The following is a 16,132-nucleotide window of genomic DNA, read 5'->3' on the forward strand; positions in this document are numbered from 1 at the left end:
TCCCTAAAATCATGTAGCCCCAAAGACTTGTGAGGTTTGCACAGAGAAGGTTTTGTGCAGTCAGAAGAGACCTATTAAGACATTTAGTTAATCTCCTTGCCAATGCAGTATTCTTCGCTACAACACACACTCTAGTATATTGTCCAGTGCAGTGAGGCTTCCCTTATTTCCCTGAGGAGATCATTCCAAAATGGAATAGATTTCACTGTACAAATATGTTTTCTGGTATTCAGCCTAAATTTTTCCTTTCTACATTTCATCCCACTAAGTCCTAGTTAGTCCTCCCTGTACCACCCTAAATAAATACTTTCCTTCAAACACATTTACAGTCAGCTATTCTTATCTCCTTTCTCAGTAGACAACTGATTTATTAATATTTTCAGAATGAGTGACAGAAGAAATAAGCAAAGGTCAAAAGAACTCACTTATCAATTGCTGGGATGTGAAATCCTCACTTCTGTATTGTCTTGTCATTATAGTTCCCACTTTGCTATTGTTTGTCTGTATAATCTCTGTCTGGTTCTGTGATTGTTCCTGTCTGCTGTATAATTAATTTTGCTGGGTGTAAACTAATTAAGGTGGTGGGATATAATTGGTTACATAATCATGTTACAATATGTTAGGATTGGTTAGTTAAATTTCAGAAAAATGATTGGCTAAGGTATAGCTAAGCAGAACTCAAGTTTTACTATAATCTGTAGTCAATGAGGAAGTGGGTGGGTGTGGGTGTGGGTGTGGGTGGGTGGGGAAGATGGGAACAGGGAATGGGGGTAAGAAAATTGGAATCATGTTTTGCTAAAGGGGGAAATGGGAACAGGGAATGGGAGTAAGGAAGTTGGAATCATGTTTGGCTAAGGGTAGGAATGGGAACAGGGACACAGGTGTAAGGCTCTGTGGTGTCAGAGCTGGGAAGGAGGATACTAAGGAAGGAAACTGGAATCATGCTTGCTGGAAGTTCACCCCAATAAACATCGAATTGTTTGCACCTTTGGACGTCGGGTATTGTTGCTCTCTGTTCATGCGAGAAGGACCAGGGAAGTAAGTGGGTGAAGGAATAAGCCCCCTAACATCTTGGTGCCGGTGACTCGGATGCATTGCATTAGATAGGTGAGTGGCAGCCTGTAAGTCCCCCTCCCCAACAGTCCGCGCAGCTGCTTGGAGGGGGTATCGCGAACTCTCGTGATGGTAGTTGCGGGTTCTGGCAAGCCAGGGTAAAGGATTTTTTGGATAAATGGATAAGGAAGAACCAGGGCCCATACCAGGTGCAGGGGGTCAACCTGGGATGAGATTAAAAAGGAAATGGAGGAAGTGTTAGGGGACCCAGAGGGGTGGGGGGGTGGCTGAGGAGCCCACCCTCCTTGGTATATGGGTAGTGGAAGAAGGTCCCTGCCCATGGGGGCTGAATGCCTTCCAGGGAAAGGAGGCACTTCAGTCCGCTTGTGAGATGTTTGAAATAAGGGCAGCATTATGGGAAGCTGCCAGTAATCTTTCAAGTTTGGTGCTGCTTCAGCAAGGGCTGCTGAAGGTTTTTAAATTAGTTAGGGGTAGTGAAAGAAGATTTGGCACAAAAGGGTTTAAAGTCAAAAGCAGAGTTAACAGACTACCTTTAGAGACTGGAGCTGGGACTTGGTCCTGGGGGAGTGGAGAGAAAGAAAAAAAAATGTTTCAAAGTGCAATCTGCCTTTCCACACTCTTTTGTTTTTCTGAAGTTTTAATGGAGGGTACTTTGGATACTTATGTGAGATGTCAAGAAGGAAGTTTTTGTTTAATGATAAAACCCAGTTATATAAATGTAACTGTATGTGCAACTCTGTGCAGTCACATTGGATGGAAGCTTGGTAATTAAATTATCCAAGGGGGTCAGGTCGAGTGGCTACTACCACCACTGTGCTTCTGTCCACAGAAACCTTTACAGCTATTCTGAGGGAAAATGGGCCCTTTTCCCACAGAAATGGTCTATAAGGGACTGCTGCAGGCAGCAGGCAGAGAGAGAATCTGATCAAAATTATTTGACTATTGGGTAATGTAATCAAAATCACTAAAGGATGGAAGGGGTTTCTTTTGGAACTTAACTTGGCTGCCCCTGGTTGTGTCTAGTTGTACAAGATGGAAGTGTAATCGGGGTACAGTTGTGTAAAAAGAGTAATTACAGTGCAAGGGATGTTAGGCAAAACAGAATTTTGTGTGTGTGTGCACAGGTAAAAGAAAAGGAAAAGGGGAGGAATGATGGGAACACTGAGCCTTGGGATGGCTCTGGGGGATTAGATTGTTGCTTTGGTGGGTGTGCATGAAAACTCTGTAGGCATGGGGGAGGCAGTTACACCTTGTGTAAAATTAATATGGCTAACATAATGTGTGGAGGTTAAACTATACGGAAGGAATGTGCATTTTCCCAGGACGTGTGCAGTGTATATTGGAGAAGGAGTAAAAGAAATGCAAATAAAACATGGTACTTAATTAAAATCCTAATAGGGCTCCAAAAGGAGCCACAATAGGTTGTGCTTTCTTTTTCAGATCTCTGCGTGTTTTGGAGCAGGAGATGAAAGTAATCAGAACTCTGGTGGAAGTAAAATGCTTCCCTTTTAAGACAGTGTCTGAGCTGCTAACAGCTTTGGATCCAGAAGGAAGCTAGTAAGCCTCTGTGTGTAAATGCAAATTACCTAGCTGATGGGCACAAAGGAGCTGCAAATAACAATACATCTGGTCAGCAAACAAGCTACTAGAAGACTCAGATTATGGCCCTCCAGGAAAGGGAGGTGAAAAAAACAAGTCAAGCCTGAAAATAAGGGGGACAGGTTGACCTTAAGGGGTGTGTGTGTGTACAGTGCTAAAATCTGAAGCTGTGTCTCAGCTATTACCTGAGAATAAACTTAAAGCTTGGTACAGCAGAGAAACTATTGCAAACTCGGTCTGTTGTACAAGAGGGGAAACTGAGGTACACCATCTCATGAATTTCATAAATGACCAGTGAGTGAGGTAATTCACTAGCCTGACTATAGAACAAAATAAGGACAGCCTGGAGGTAATTCTTCTGTTTTTCCTGCAATTAGCAAGGAAATTTGTAAAAGAAAGTGGTATTATTATTAAGCAATAGTCTGTCCCCACCATGGGGACGGAAATTGTTTCTTTTGTTTTTCAGACACTCTACAAGCAAGCTGGTGCCAGTGGAAGAATAACTCAGAATACCATGGATCTGTGTTTTGTGTTGTTTGTCTGTGGTGTTTGTCTTGTTGCTAGCATTGCTGTGTTTTAATGAACAGAAAATCTCATGATATGGGTGGGGGATGGCTTCAAAAGGCTGACCTTGGGGGGGGGAAGATGTGTATGGGAATGCAAAATGCTCAACTAGGAGGCCAGCACCTGTGTAATAGCTACCGTGGTACCTGGAAATGGAATGGCAGCTAAGGTGGCCCCCACAAGCCCTATGGAAATAATGAAAAGGGGAGGAGCTCACTGGGAATTAATGGAGGGGTGTGTAAAATAGTGTAAATCAATAGAAGATGTTTGGATGTGCCCCTCTCCTATGACTATAGAGGAGCAGGATCAATGGCCTAAGCAAGGGGTAGACAATTGGGTGTACTGTGTATAAGGTGTTTTGCTGGGAATGTACATAGTACTGGGGGCACAATTACAACAGCCCATAACCAAACTACACACAGCTACATGCTGCTATCTGGACTTTGGTGCACAAATGGATCTGTGAATCTTATTGCTGTGAATAATCAAACCAGGGCTTACTGCCTGATTCCATACCAAGTGGTCAAGCTGGTTTGGACAATATCCCATTTCTCTGTGAACATTCAATGGACTTATGATATGGACAAAAGCAAGCAAAACCTGCAGGGTAGCTTGTTGCAACTACCAGCAACTGGACACATAAGATCGTGACCTCGTCGAAGGAGGAGAGACAGTGTTTTGGGGGTGTCTCGGATGTTGGACCATACTGCAGTGGTCAGGACTCGGTGTTGCTGTGGATTTTGTATTGTTAACTGTACTTGTGTTATGTTGCATATGGAGATAATCTATAAGTAATGTAGTAAGCCCTCCAAACCCTACAGTGTACTAGACAACCCGGACCCAACCTTCTCGGGCCTGCTATAATGGGAAGTCTGGAACACTAATTGGAATAGGTGTGGTATGCCCGTACGAGAGAAGGTGCAGGGCACTATACAACACAAGGGGCAGTGGGACAAATGGAATATCAACACCTTCCACCTTGATGCCTGGCCCTATCAGGAAATGTGTCGCCATATGTCCTATGCTTTTCCAGGGATACTGGGGCAGGAGGATCCCAAAAGAAAAAGAAAAAAAAGGGGTGGAGTGTTAGGATATAGATACTCAGGTCTGTCTGCAAAGGCCTGTACTTTAAGAATTTAGGGGTATTCTTATCACTTGGCTAGTTATAGAGGTATAAAAGAAAGAATCAAAATCACTGTCTGCTGATGTAAGGGCCTTCTCTTACTGTGACAGTCTGAGGTCCTGTTCTTAGGCTAAGGCCTTTGGCGAAGCAGCAGAGGCAGCCATAAGCTAGGAAGCAAACAGTCACATGCTCACATTCCAAACTAGTCACATTGAAATAAGGTGCTATTGGGCTGTTAGGCACTATCAGGACAGGATTGTATTCCTATCACCTCCAGAGAAAGGGAAGTGCCTAGAAAATGTAAAAGGAAACTTAGTTTGATAGCATCCTGTCTGGCAAGAACTCACTTATCAATAGCTGGGATGTAAAATCCTCACTTCTGTATTGTCTTGTCATTATAGTTCCCACTTTGCTATTGTTTGTCTGTATAATCTCTGTCTGGTTCTGTGATTGTTCCTGTCTGCTGTATAATTAATTTTGCTGGGTGTAAACTAATTAAGGTGGTGGGATATAATTGGTTACATAATCATGTTACAATATGTTAGGATTGGTTAGTTAAATTTCAGAAAAATGATTGGCTAAGGTATAGCTAAGCAGAACTCAAGTTTTACTATAATCTGTAGTCAATGAGGAAGTGGGTGGGTGTGGGTGGGAGGGGGTGGGGGTGTGGGTGGGTGGGGGAGAGGGGAGATGGGAATGGGGGTAAGAAAATTGGAATCATGTTTTGCTGAAGGGGGAAATGGGAACAGGGAATGGGAGTAAGGAAGTTGGAATCATGTTTGGCTAAGGGTAGGAATGGGAACAGGGACACAGGTGTAAGGTTCTGTGGTGTCAGAGCTGGGAAGGAGGATACTAAGGAAGGAAACTAGAATCATGCTTGCTGGAAGTTCACCCCAATAAACATCGAATTGTTTGCACCTTTGGATGTCAGGTATTGTTGCTCTCTGTTCATGCGAGAAGGACCAGGGAAGTAAGTGGGTGAAGGAATAAGCCCCCTAACATCCAACAACCCTCAAAACAGAAGAAAGAAAACCAGAAAGAAGGGGGGGATATCCGAGGGGATAAAAAAGAACAAACTATGGGGTAGGAATTGCAGCAAGATGGACAGGAAATAAAATAAGGAGCTCAGCCTCAAGGAATAAAAATACAGTTGAGAGGCTGGGACTGAGAGAAAATAGTAAAGACAGATGGAGAAAATACTGCTTCCTTCTATTTGGCCATTTACTGTACTGCATCTTGATTTTTCATTTTGTAAGGAGAAAAAAAGGTGGAAAAAGAGAGGGAGCTGGGTGGCTTGCAGAGGAGGGAGGACCCTCTGCTGTGACACTTCCTGCCTCATATCTTGGCAGATGTCCCCTGTTTCTTTGTAAAAATCTGGTCTCCCCACCTGATGACAGAGGAGTTCCTCTCTGTCTGTAATCCAGCAGTGCACATACTATATGCGCAAAGAAACCCTGAAAGCATAGCAAACCAGGTATTCTAATTGCTGCATTGAATACAAAGAAAAGTATACCAGCTTTAAAAGTTTCTTAAATATAATGAAAAAAACAATTTAACAACAAGAGAAGAAGCTGCCATCTGTGATGATGCAAACTAGGAATGAGTAGATAAACTTTCCTATTAGCATTAGAAATTAGTAAGTTTCAAAATTGCTGTTAAGTAAAAATCAATGCACTCTGCCCACTCATCCATGTTACTCAGGTCATTCTAACATACCACACTGCTCAGCAGCTTCAAACAGCCTCCAAAACCAAAACTAAAACTTTGCCACAAAGTGTGGCATTTCTTCCCCCAAAAAATCTTATAGAGGTCCATGATGGACAATATTCATTCATATATCAGTGGCAAGTTTAAAGTCCAATACCTTATGACTAGGACTAGGGAAAGGGGGGGATTTTCTGCTTTCCAATGGGCCATGCTGTACTTGCTTCTACCTCTGGAAAAGTGAGTGATGTTGTGGTTCAAAGGTTCAATCACTCATGAATAATGCAGCCATCTGAAACTTACAAGTAAACGTTTTATACCACACCTTCATGTATTACTAATATTTATTATTTGCATTGTGGTAGCACCAAGGAGCCCTCATCATGGACCAGAAACTAGGCACTATGTAAATACAGAACAAAGAGACTGTCCCTGCCCCAAAGAGCTTACGATCTAAATATTCATTCTCTCTCTCACACACACATATATACTTACTATTATAATCAGATCTTCACATGTACATACAGTCTGCATGTGCCCCCATGGATCAGGCAGGGTCATGGCCTGACTCCATTAGAAGGCTTAAGAGACTGCCAAAAGTTGTTTGAGATACCTAATGACTAAATGCATCAAGAATGTGCTTTGAAGCACCTTCTCTTAGATACTTCATCTGCTTGCTTCAATATGTCGAGGCACATTTCCAGTCATTAGATAACTAAGAAGTGCCTTGAGACATCTCAAAACATCAGATCTTTTGAGAAGGTGCAGCGAGATACATCAATACATTTGTCCCTTACATGTGCTGAACCACTTCTGTCAGCCCTTTGGCTATTCCATGGAAGAGGAGAAAGAACTCCCTTAGCTCACATCCCATGGAACAAATAATTTCCATGAGATATGGGCCATGGACTATAAATGTGCCCAGTAAAGATTTCTAGTAAGCAGAAATCTTTGTTGAAATGGAAGTAATTTTCTGTGCATGTCCCACAGGATCAATATGGGAACAAGTTAGGTACGTGAAAAACTGTTACATGGTAAATCCTGAGAAACAAAGGACTAAGTATTCTCACACCCTTACCTGTTCCCATACAAATTCCTCTTGCAGTCACAAGCATGTGCAGAAGATAATTTCAGTATGCCCAACGTTCTATGCTGGCATAGGGCATAAACAATACATACTTTGCATTAAAAAGCAAATTAGTGGATTAAAAGTTACATACTGTGCAAACTGAAACCTTTATTACTTTCAAATACTAAACTATTTTCATTCCACCTTATCTTGGAAAGCATACTTCCATGAGGACTAAATGTTCAACCTTTTTATATTTGGCTGTTTTTGAGTTATTTATTGGCAAAAATAGATTGGGAGAATTATTATATTTTAAAAAGCTACACACAGAGAAGGAACAAAGCAGGTGTGTATTATTTTATACACACAAAATACTCTAACTCCAACATCTGCATCAATTTCATGTGTACCTTTAAAAAAATTATTTTCAAGCTGAGCCCAAGGATGGACAATTTCAACTTCAAAAGACACATTTTTGAGAAAGTTACGAGTAAGAGAAGATAGAATTAGAATGGAAAGCCTTACCCAACCCTATCTTTAGTTTTCATTAACCACAAACATTATGCTATATATGGATATCATCTGCTATTTAACTGCAGCCATCTCGGGGGAGGGGGGTGGTAAAGTTGAATTCATTTAACAACACACAGCAGCATTACAGACAGTAATGGTTGAGCAGGAAAATGAAGAAAAAATTATTCCATTTAAGTTAAAGGAAAAAATGAGAGTAGATAATATAATGATCAGAATTAGAAGTTGGTCATGACACCATGGCTAAAGCCCTTGTTTTTAGGGGGTGGGGCAAAATGGCATTGGATTTGTAAAGACCCGAAGCAGTCAGGATGCTAGGTTTACAGCTCATTCAAATGATGGAACTGCCAACAACCCAGTGTCCCACTTTCCTACAGCATCTAGGTTTTCCTCAGTGGTCTCCTATCCATGTATCACCTAGGGCTGACCCTATTTAGCTTGAGATGTAACAAGATCATAGTGCGAGACAGTACGGCTGCAAGCATGGTTTCTCTAAAAGCAGATTTTCCACTATGTGAATTCACAGTTGTCTTTAAATACTTTGTAATTAAAAATACATTACTAATCATAATGAGAGGTATACATAAACTATAATATTAATATTAAAAATCATTTTTTTAAAATTTCTTTTCTAATCCTGTTTTAGTACAAAGTGTTAATAGTTACTGTGGGTTGTTAGATAAAAAGACAGGTAATTAATTACAGTCCACAAACCTGTTTGTATTCCTGTACTGGCAAAATAAAATTTTAAAGCAACCCAGCCTACTAGTTATGGAGGACATCAAAAGCAGTTTGTGTAAGGCAAGAGGTAACAGAGGCAGGTTATTATTTCTAATGTTTTCCTGGAATCTCTTTTCAAAATAGACAGAAATATGAATTCCTACCAGGCTTTCATGCATCAGGACATCTCAAGCATTAAGAGCTTGTTCTTATTTCCTTGCTGGTTCCTTCTTTCCTCTTCTAGTTAAATGAAACAGAACAGATTCTAGCCTGACAAAGAAGAATGCACCACCCAATGCATACATACAGGCTGCAGCTGATACACAAATACAGAAACATAAACCATGGCAGAAATAATGAAAAATGTTCATGTTATTACCCCAAGTCCCAGGAAGGCCTCGCTCTGTTGTATATGTAAAAATAACCCCACCCTTAGATACCAAAGCACAGCTCAAATGATTTCTCTGTACTCTTAACAAAGCACCACGATTACCAATCTAATCCCCTCCCCCTACTCCGTTACTGTGTCGGGGCTGGGCCTTTTTCCTTCTTTACCTCCCTACCGGCAGGTCAGACACCGCTCCTTCAGCTCCTACCAAACTCCGATCTGGATTTTCCTGCCCTTCCGAGTGAAATCAAATGAAAGGAATCCATTTCATGCATGTTACAGTCGAGGAAGATCCAAAGTGGATGAGTGGGTGGATGTTATTTTCATTTATTTATTTTAGGGGATCTGACCACCTGTATCCCACATGCCAACTTTTAGACTTGATCAAGAGGGAGAATTTGATGTAGGAAAAATAAAAATAAAGTTCCTGGTTCCCCTACAAAGTTCCAAAATATCAGGTGCAGTATCTTGCATTTTAGAAGATTCTCAAAGATAACCTGCAAAGAATGAAAAACCAGGCTTGTGACATTTTTAGTAGATGATGAAGACCTGAAAGATTTCCCTTTCCTGGCTTTTACCACTGCCCTCTCCTTCCCGCCCTCCCCGAAATTCTGGTCTGCTGAGCCTGGAAGACTTCGGAACTAGCGAAATCACAAGAAGAGTGAAAGCTAAGGGAGAAGTGTTTTTAGTCAAACTGTTTAGAATGAATTGTTTTTGTTAACTGTCTCAGTTTCTGCATTGACTGCTCTCCCCTCCGCCCCCAACCATCTTTCTGGTCTTCCTTGAAGGCACCCTTTTAAGGTTTCTAGCTCCCAACCGTTACCTCCTCTTGGGAGGAGGACACCTGTGTCTCTCTCCCTACAGAGGGAGAATTTAGGCTTATAGTCCCTATGCACTTCACTGTGGTTTCTCCAGCATCCAGAACCAGTGGTTAACATTTCTCCAGGAGCTATTACAGTTACCAACCAGCCTTCACAAAGCAAACTGCTCTTGTTCTTAGAATAAAAGCATTACACAGAAGACATAGAGAAGACAATAAAAACCTATCCTAATGCTAATAGAATACTAGAGGTATCCCAGCTTCCAATAGCAGCAGGACATCTGGGCAGCTGGCCAAGATGCAAGCTGGATCCATTTCATGCATGTTACAGGGCAGCCACATACTAGAACAGTCTGTCAGAATTAGCAGGCAGCTAGCATTATCCCCTTGAGGTCACCTGGTTAGACCCTTGTTTGTGGATCAGCTGGACCTTGGATAATTAGCATGGGCCTATTTTAGGAATCACAGGTGATTACCTCAGTAAACATATCAGGGCTCCGAACATTCACACCCAGAGGTGACTCATCAGTCTCAGAAAACTCATCACAATTAGGGGTCAATCTTTCAAACCCCATGGCTGGCTGTGCTCTTTTGGCTACAAGTCTATGGGCTTGGCCACACTTGCGAGTTAGAGCACGTTAAAGAAGCCCCGGACGCACTAGCTCACTACCCGTCCACACTGGCAAGGCACGTCGGGTGCTCTGACGCCGCAGCTAGAGCACTCCTGGTACTCCACCTTGGCAAGTGGAATAACATTTGGTGCACCCCTGCTGGAGCACCGCGGTGCCAGTGTGGACGCCCTGCTCTGTTAGTGCACTCTGATCGGCCTCCAGAAGTGTCCCACAATGCCTGTTCTAGCCACTCTGGTCATCACTTTGAACTCTACTGCCCTGCCCTCAGGTGACCAACCTTCAGACCCGCCCTTTAAATTCTCTGGGAATTTTGAAAACCCCCTTTCTGTTTGCTCAGCCAGGCGTGGAGTGCTCTCAGCGAATCTTTCCAGGTGACCATGCCTCCACACACCAGGCGATCCCCAGTATGGAGCAATGGCGAGGTGCTGGACCTCATCAGTGTTTGTGGGGAGGAAGCTGTCCCATCCCAGCTGTGCTCCAGCCATAGGAATTATGAAACCTTCGGGCAGATATCAAGGGACATGATGGAAAGGGGCCATGACCGGGACACACTGCACTGCAGGATTAAAGTGAAGGAGCTGCGGAATGCCTACTGCAAAGCCCGCAAGGCAAACAGCCGCTCCGGTGCTGCCCCTGTGATCTGCTGTTTCTACAAAGAGCTGGACACAATACTTGGGGGTGACCCCACCTCCACTCCGAGTGCCACCATGGACACTTCAGAGCCCAGTTCAACAAGGCAGGAGGAGGAGGAGGAACAAAGCGGGAGTGAGGGTGCTGAGGCGGAAGAAGACACCCCAGAATCCCTAGATGCATGCAGCCAGAAGCTGTTCTCGCCAGGAGGAAGGTAGCCAGTCGTGGCGGCCAGTGCTTGGGGAAGGACAAACACCAGAGGAGGTTCCCGATAAGCGGCTTTTATTTTGGGAAGGAAGTTATTCAGTGCGGGCTCTTGGGGCGAGGAAGGTTAGGGCTGCATGCATGCCTAGGTGCGGAATAGGGCACTGATGTGCTCTCTCACATCGTGGTAATCGGCCTCAGTGATGTCTTCAAAGGTCTCATCCAGAACTTGGGCAATGCGCTTGCGCAGGTTTCTCGGGAGAGCCACTGTGGTCCTTGTCCCAGTAAGGCTAACTTGTCCGCGCCACTGTGCCGTGAGGGGCGGGGGGACCATTGCTGCACACCGGGAAGCTGCATTTGGGCCAGGGCTGAAGCCGCATTGCAGTTGAAGACCCTCCCTTACTTCCCAGGTCACCCTCAGCAGTGAGATATTTTCCAGGATGAACTCCTGTGGAAAATGTGGGGTCAGTGTTCAGTATAGGGGCCCACTGCTGCTGTTGGCTCTCCCCAAGGCACAGAAACCCAGAGGACAGTACAGCCGTGAAACAATCAGTCACACTTGACCCTGTGCTTACTCACCATTTTGGGGCTCCCGTGGGTTATGTGCGCTCGTTTTGGGATGGGCAAATTATGCTATTGTGTAGACTGTGCTTGCCCTTAAGTATGGAGGAATCATTGCTCTGTCTGGTGTGAACAATGCTGCCTCTGTTAAGTGTTGCATTTTGCCTTTACAGATGAAATCTTGAGATCTCAGCTGTCGGTGTTATCACCGGCCAAAAGACTCCAAAGAATCACAAAGAGGCCACGTAGAAGCAAGGAAGACATGTTGCATGAAGTAATGCAGCATTCAAGTAATGAAAATCAAAAAGTGTAGGAGTGGCGGGACAGTGAAAGGAGGATCCGCCAGCAGAATGAGGATCGCCGGCAGAAAAGCACGGTGGTCCGGCAGCAAAGCACAGATTGGCTGATAAGCATAATGGAGTGCCAAGTGGATGCTATCCAGGTGCTCGTAGCTATGCAGGCGGAGCACTACCGTGCCCACCCCCCGCAGCCCTTGTCCCAAAACTCTTTCCCTTGTGCCTCCATGTCACCTCCAACCCACTTTCCCCAACATCTGGGTTCTTACTGCCACCAGCTGCCTCCAACACCTGTAGCTTCACCACCCAGCCCTGAAAATTAACACCCTTAGTCATTGCATCAGCCCCCATCATCATGCAGTATAGCCATCCTGAAGTGCAGCACTCATGCACAGCACTCCAGACAGGAAGGCTGAGTATGATAACAGGACATACACTCTGTGATTGTACCATTCCCCACCCCACTCCCTTGCCCTTTCTGTTTCCCAAGCAGTTGTGTTTCTTTTCAATAAATTAATTTTCTTTTCAATAAATGGATATTTTTGGCTTTGAAAACATTCTTTATTATTGTATAAAGTAAAAGATACCTTAGCCCAGGAAAGAAACAGGCACTGCAAGTCAGCGTAGCAAACATAGATTCCTACTAACATTGGAACCACTGCACTTCACTCCCATGCAGGGCACCAGACATTACTGGTGGCTTTCAGCCTCAAATTGCTCCCTCAAGGCATCCCTAGTCCTTGCAGCCCCGCACTGGGCCCCTCTAATAGCCCTGCTCTCTGGCTGTTCAAATTCAGCCTCCAGGTGTTGAACCTCTGAGTTCCATGCCTGAGTGAATTGTTCACCCTTCCCTTCACAAATGTTATGGAGGGTACAGCACGTGGATATAACCGCGTGGATGCTGTCATCAGCCAGGTCCAGCTTCCAATACAGAGAGCACCAGTGGCCCTTTAAACAGCCAAAAGCACACTCCACTGTCATTCTGCACTGGCTCAGCCTGCTGTTGAACCACTTCTTGCTGCTGTCAAGGCTCCCTGTGTAGGGTTTCATGAGCCACGGCATTAAAGGGTAAGGGGGATCTCCAAGGATCACAATGGGGATTTCAACTTCCCCTACGGTGAGCTTCTGGTCTGGGAAAAAAGTCCCGGCTTGCAGCTTCCTGAACAGGCCAGTGTTCTGAAAGATGCATGCAACATGCACCTTTCCAGGCCAGCCTGTTTTAATGTCAGTGAAACGCTCACGGTGATCCACATGTGCCTGGAGAACCATAGAGAAATACCCCTTCTGATTAATGTACTCAGAGGCTAGGTGGGCTGGTGCCAGAATTGGAATCTGTGTGCCATCTATCGCCCCTCTGCAGTTAGGGAAACCCATTTGTGCAAAGCCATCCACAATGTCATGCACGTTACCCAGAGACATGGTTCTTCTGAGCAGGATGCGATTAATGGCCCTGCAAATTTATATCAACACAATTCCAGCGGTCGACTTTCCCACTCCAAACTGGTTAGCGACCGATCAGTAGCTGTCTGGAGTTTCCAGCATCCAGATTGCAATAGCCACCCGCTTCTCCTCCATCAGGGCAGCTCTCAATCTCGTGTCCTTGCACCGCAGGGTGGGGGCGAGCTCCTCACACAGTCCCATGAAAGTGGCTTTTCTCATCCGAAAGTTCTGCAGCCACTGCTCATCATTCCAGACTTCCATGAAGATGTGATCCCACCACTCAGGCTTGTTTCCCGAGCCCAAAAGCAGCATTCCATGGTGGTGAGCATGTCTGTGAATGCCACAAGCAAACTCGTGTGATATGCGTTACTCGAGTCAATATCATCGTCGGAGCCCTCACTGTCACTTTGGATCATAAGGAATAACTCAACTGCCAAATGTGACGTGCTGGCAAGACTCGTCAGCATACTCCTCAGCAGTTCGGGCTCCATTCTCACAGATCGAAAGGGAAGACAGAGTGTGGAGTACAAAAAACATTGAAAGATGGCGCCAAGTGTGGACAGAAGCACAGGGATTGCTGGGATGCGAACCGATGCATCACGGGGTGTTGGGACAGGACCCAGAACGCCCCGCGCTCCCCATCCCCTTCCCACAAGCCACAGCGCCAGAATGGGAAGAGGTGCTCTGTGGGATAGCTGCCTATAATGCACCGCTCCCAATGCCTCTGCAAGTGCCGCAAATGTGGCCACGCCAGTGTGCTTGCAGCTGTCAGTGTGGACAGACTGCAGCGCTTTCCCTACTGCGCTCTCCGAAGGTGGGTTTAACTCAAAGCGCTCTACATCTACAAGTATGGCTGTGCCCTATGCAAGTTTTTCGACTGAACATGAACCCCAGTTGGACAATTCAACTGTTTCTTTATTCAGCTCAGGCCTTTGATCTCCAGTTTCCAGGAACAGATAATCACCAGTTAATGGCTCTCTCCTCAGGGCATAGCTTCAAAAGGCTGGTTTTTGCATAACCAGAGTTGTAACATTTTCATTAATCACTCCCTAGGGATTCCCCTACTTAACACTTATCATCCCAAAAGTCCATGCCTGTCTGGCACATCTCAATATAGTCTTTTGAACTCCTTACACTTCCCGGACTCACATCTACCACATTAACATCTATTTAACTTCTACACACAAGTTGCAATGGTTTAACTGAAGATGTGATTTTAAACTAATTTTGCTAAATTGGTGCAATTTTGTGTGTGAATACTCTTAAAGTGATTTAAATCTGATTTATAGCAGTTTCGCATGTCCACACTCAGATTTGCTTTGGTCTAAAATGGTATCAATTTGTGTCTAGACAAGCCCATAACATTTGGAGAAAGAAAACCTTTGTTGAAGATTCCCCACTTTCAATTAAGGTGTAAGAGCTAACCATCTACATCATCTGAGACTCACAAAGAGATTCTCCAGCAGACTCATGGAAGATCAGACTAAGGCTATGTCTACACTTCAGAGGTAAGTTGACTTAAGTTATGTTGATGATAAAAAAAAGTTGTAATTACATCACTTGTGCATGTTAACACAACACTCGTTGTGTCAGCGGAGCGTATCCGTTGTTGGCGCTCCAGCACCAACAAGGAAAGCAATGCACTGTGGATAGCTATCCCACTCTGCAAATCACTACCTTCTCCTGATAGGAGTTCTGGGAATGGATCGCAGTGCATCATGGGGCAAGGATCATTATCCCAATGATTCAGTTTTCTCTGGCCCATAACTCCAAGGGCTTCTGACTGCATTTCACGCCATTTTTCAACTACTCCTGAAAACTGTGTGCCCGCCATCTCTGCCTGACAGCATGGATCTTGCACTGCTTACCAGTCTTGTGATAAGCGTTATGAACACAACGCAGCTGATCCTGCAGTATTTCATGAGCTGTGAATCTGAACAGGAATCAGTGCTGCCTGCGCCCTGCTGCGTGCCAGGGAAAGAAACAATTCAAGATTGATGTTGACATTAACAAAACAGGTGCACATGGTGGACTGTCGCTATTGGGCTCAGGAAACAAGCACTGAGTGATGGAATTGGCTTATGATGCTGGTATGGGATGACAAGCAGCGGCTACAGAACTTTCCTATGCACAAAACCACCTTCCTTGTGTAAGGAGACTGTTGACCCCTTACTAAAACTCAGTGGAGGTTTTTTTGGTTGGGTAGCTTCCAGTACCAAAAGCAAGGGGAAGGGTCGATGGGAAATCAGGACCCTGAGACTGACAGTCCCCGGGGCAATGTGGAGAGGCCAATGCTCCAGGTCAGCCTGATTGACAGAACAGGCAGGCTATGAGAGAGTCAGGAGGCCAGGGAGTTCTCATCCTCCGTGTGAGCTGGAGAGCTGCCTGGAACAGAGTGGGGCTGAGCTAAGGAGAGAGCAGGAGCCTGTGCTGAGCTATGGAGCAGAGCCACAGCAGCAGCCCAGAGAGCAGACCTGGGCTGGGAGGAGAACTGCAGCAACCAGAGCCAGAGGGGCCAGAAAAGCAGCCCAGAGAGCTGGAGGCAAAGCAGCAGCAGCGCTAAGGCAGGCTGGAGCTGGGGCAGAGTGGAGCTGGAACTGAGGCAGAGTGGTGGGGCTGGAGCAGTCTGGAGCAGGGTGTGGTGAGCAACTTGAGAGAGTGAGGGGGACCCTAGGCAGCGGGCCCAGCACAGGGAGATGCCCCCAGCCAAGAGGCCTTGCAGGCCAGACTTGGAAGGGGATTGCAACCCCGACAGCCCTGGGAAGAAGGGTTCTGCC

At 45.2% G+C, this 16,132-nt stretch overlaps 1 protein-coding gene across 2 annotated transcripts in view; it reads right to left on the reverse strand.

Annotated features, from left to right (window-relative positions):
- MSANTD3 (Myb/SANT DNA binding domain containing 3) overlaps positions 1-8,917 on the reverse strand; it is a 32,683-nt gene extending 23,766 nt beyond the window's left edge. The window contains exons 1-2 of one of the 2 annotated variants that reach the window (XM_075125502.1): positions 8,764-8,917; positions 8,549-8,624 (exon numbers count right to left, since the gene is read on the reverse strand). The gene's annotated coding sequence lies outside the window, so the exon portion shown is untranslated. The remainder of the gene's footprint in view (positions 1-8,548; positions 8,625-8,763) is intronic. The other variant, XM_048839430.2, reaches the window with a different exon arrangement.
- Positions 8,918-16,132: the final 7,215 nt, after the last annotated feature.

Source organism: Caretta caretta, chromosome 2, assembly GCF_965140235.1.
Source record: "Caretta caretta isolate rCarCar2 chromosome 2, rCarCar1.hap1, whole genome shotgun sequence".
In the NCBI taxonomy this organism is placed as follows: Eukaryota; Metazoa; Chordata; order Testudines; family Cheloniidae; genus Caretta; species Caretta caretta.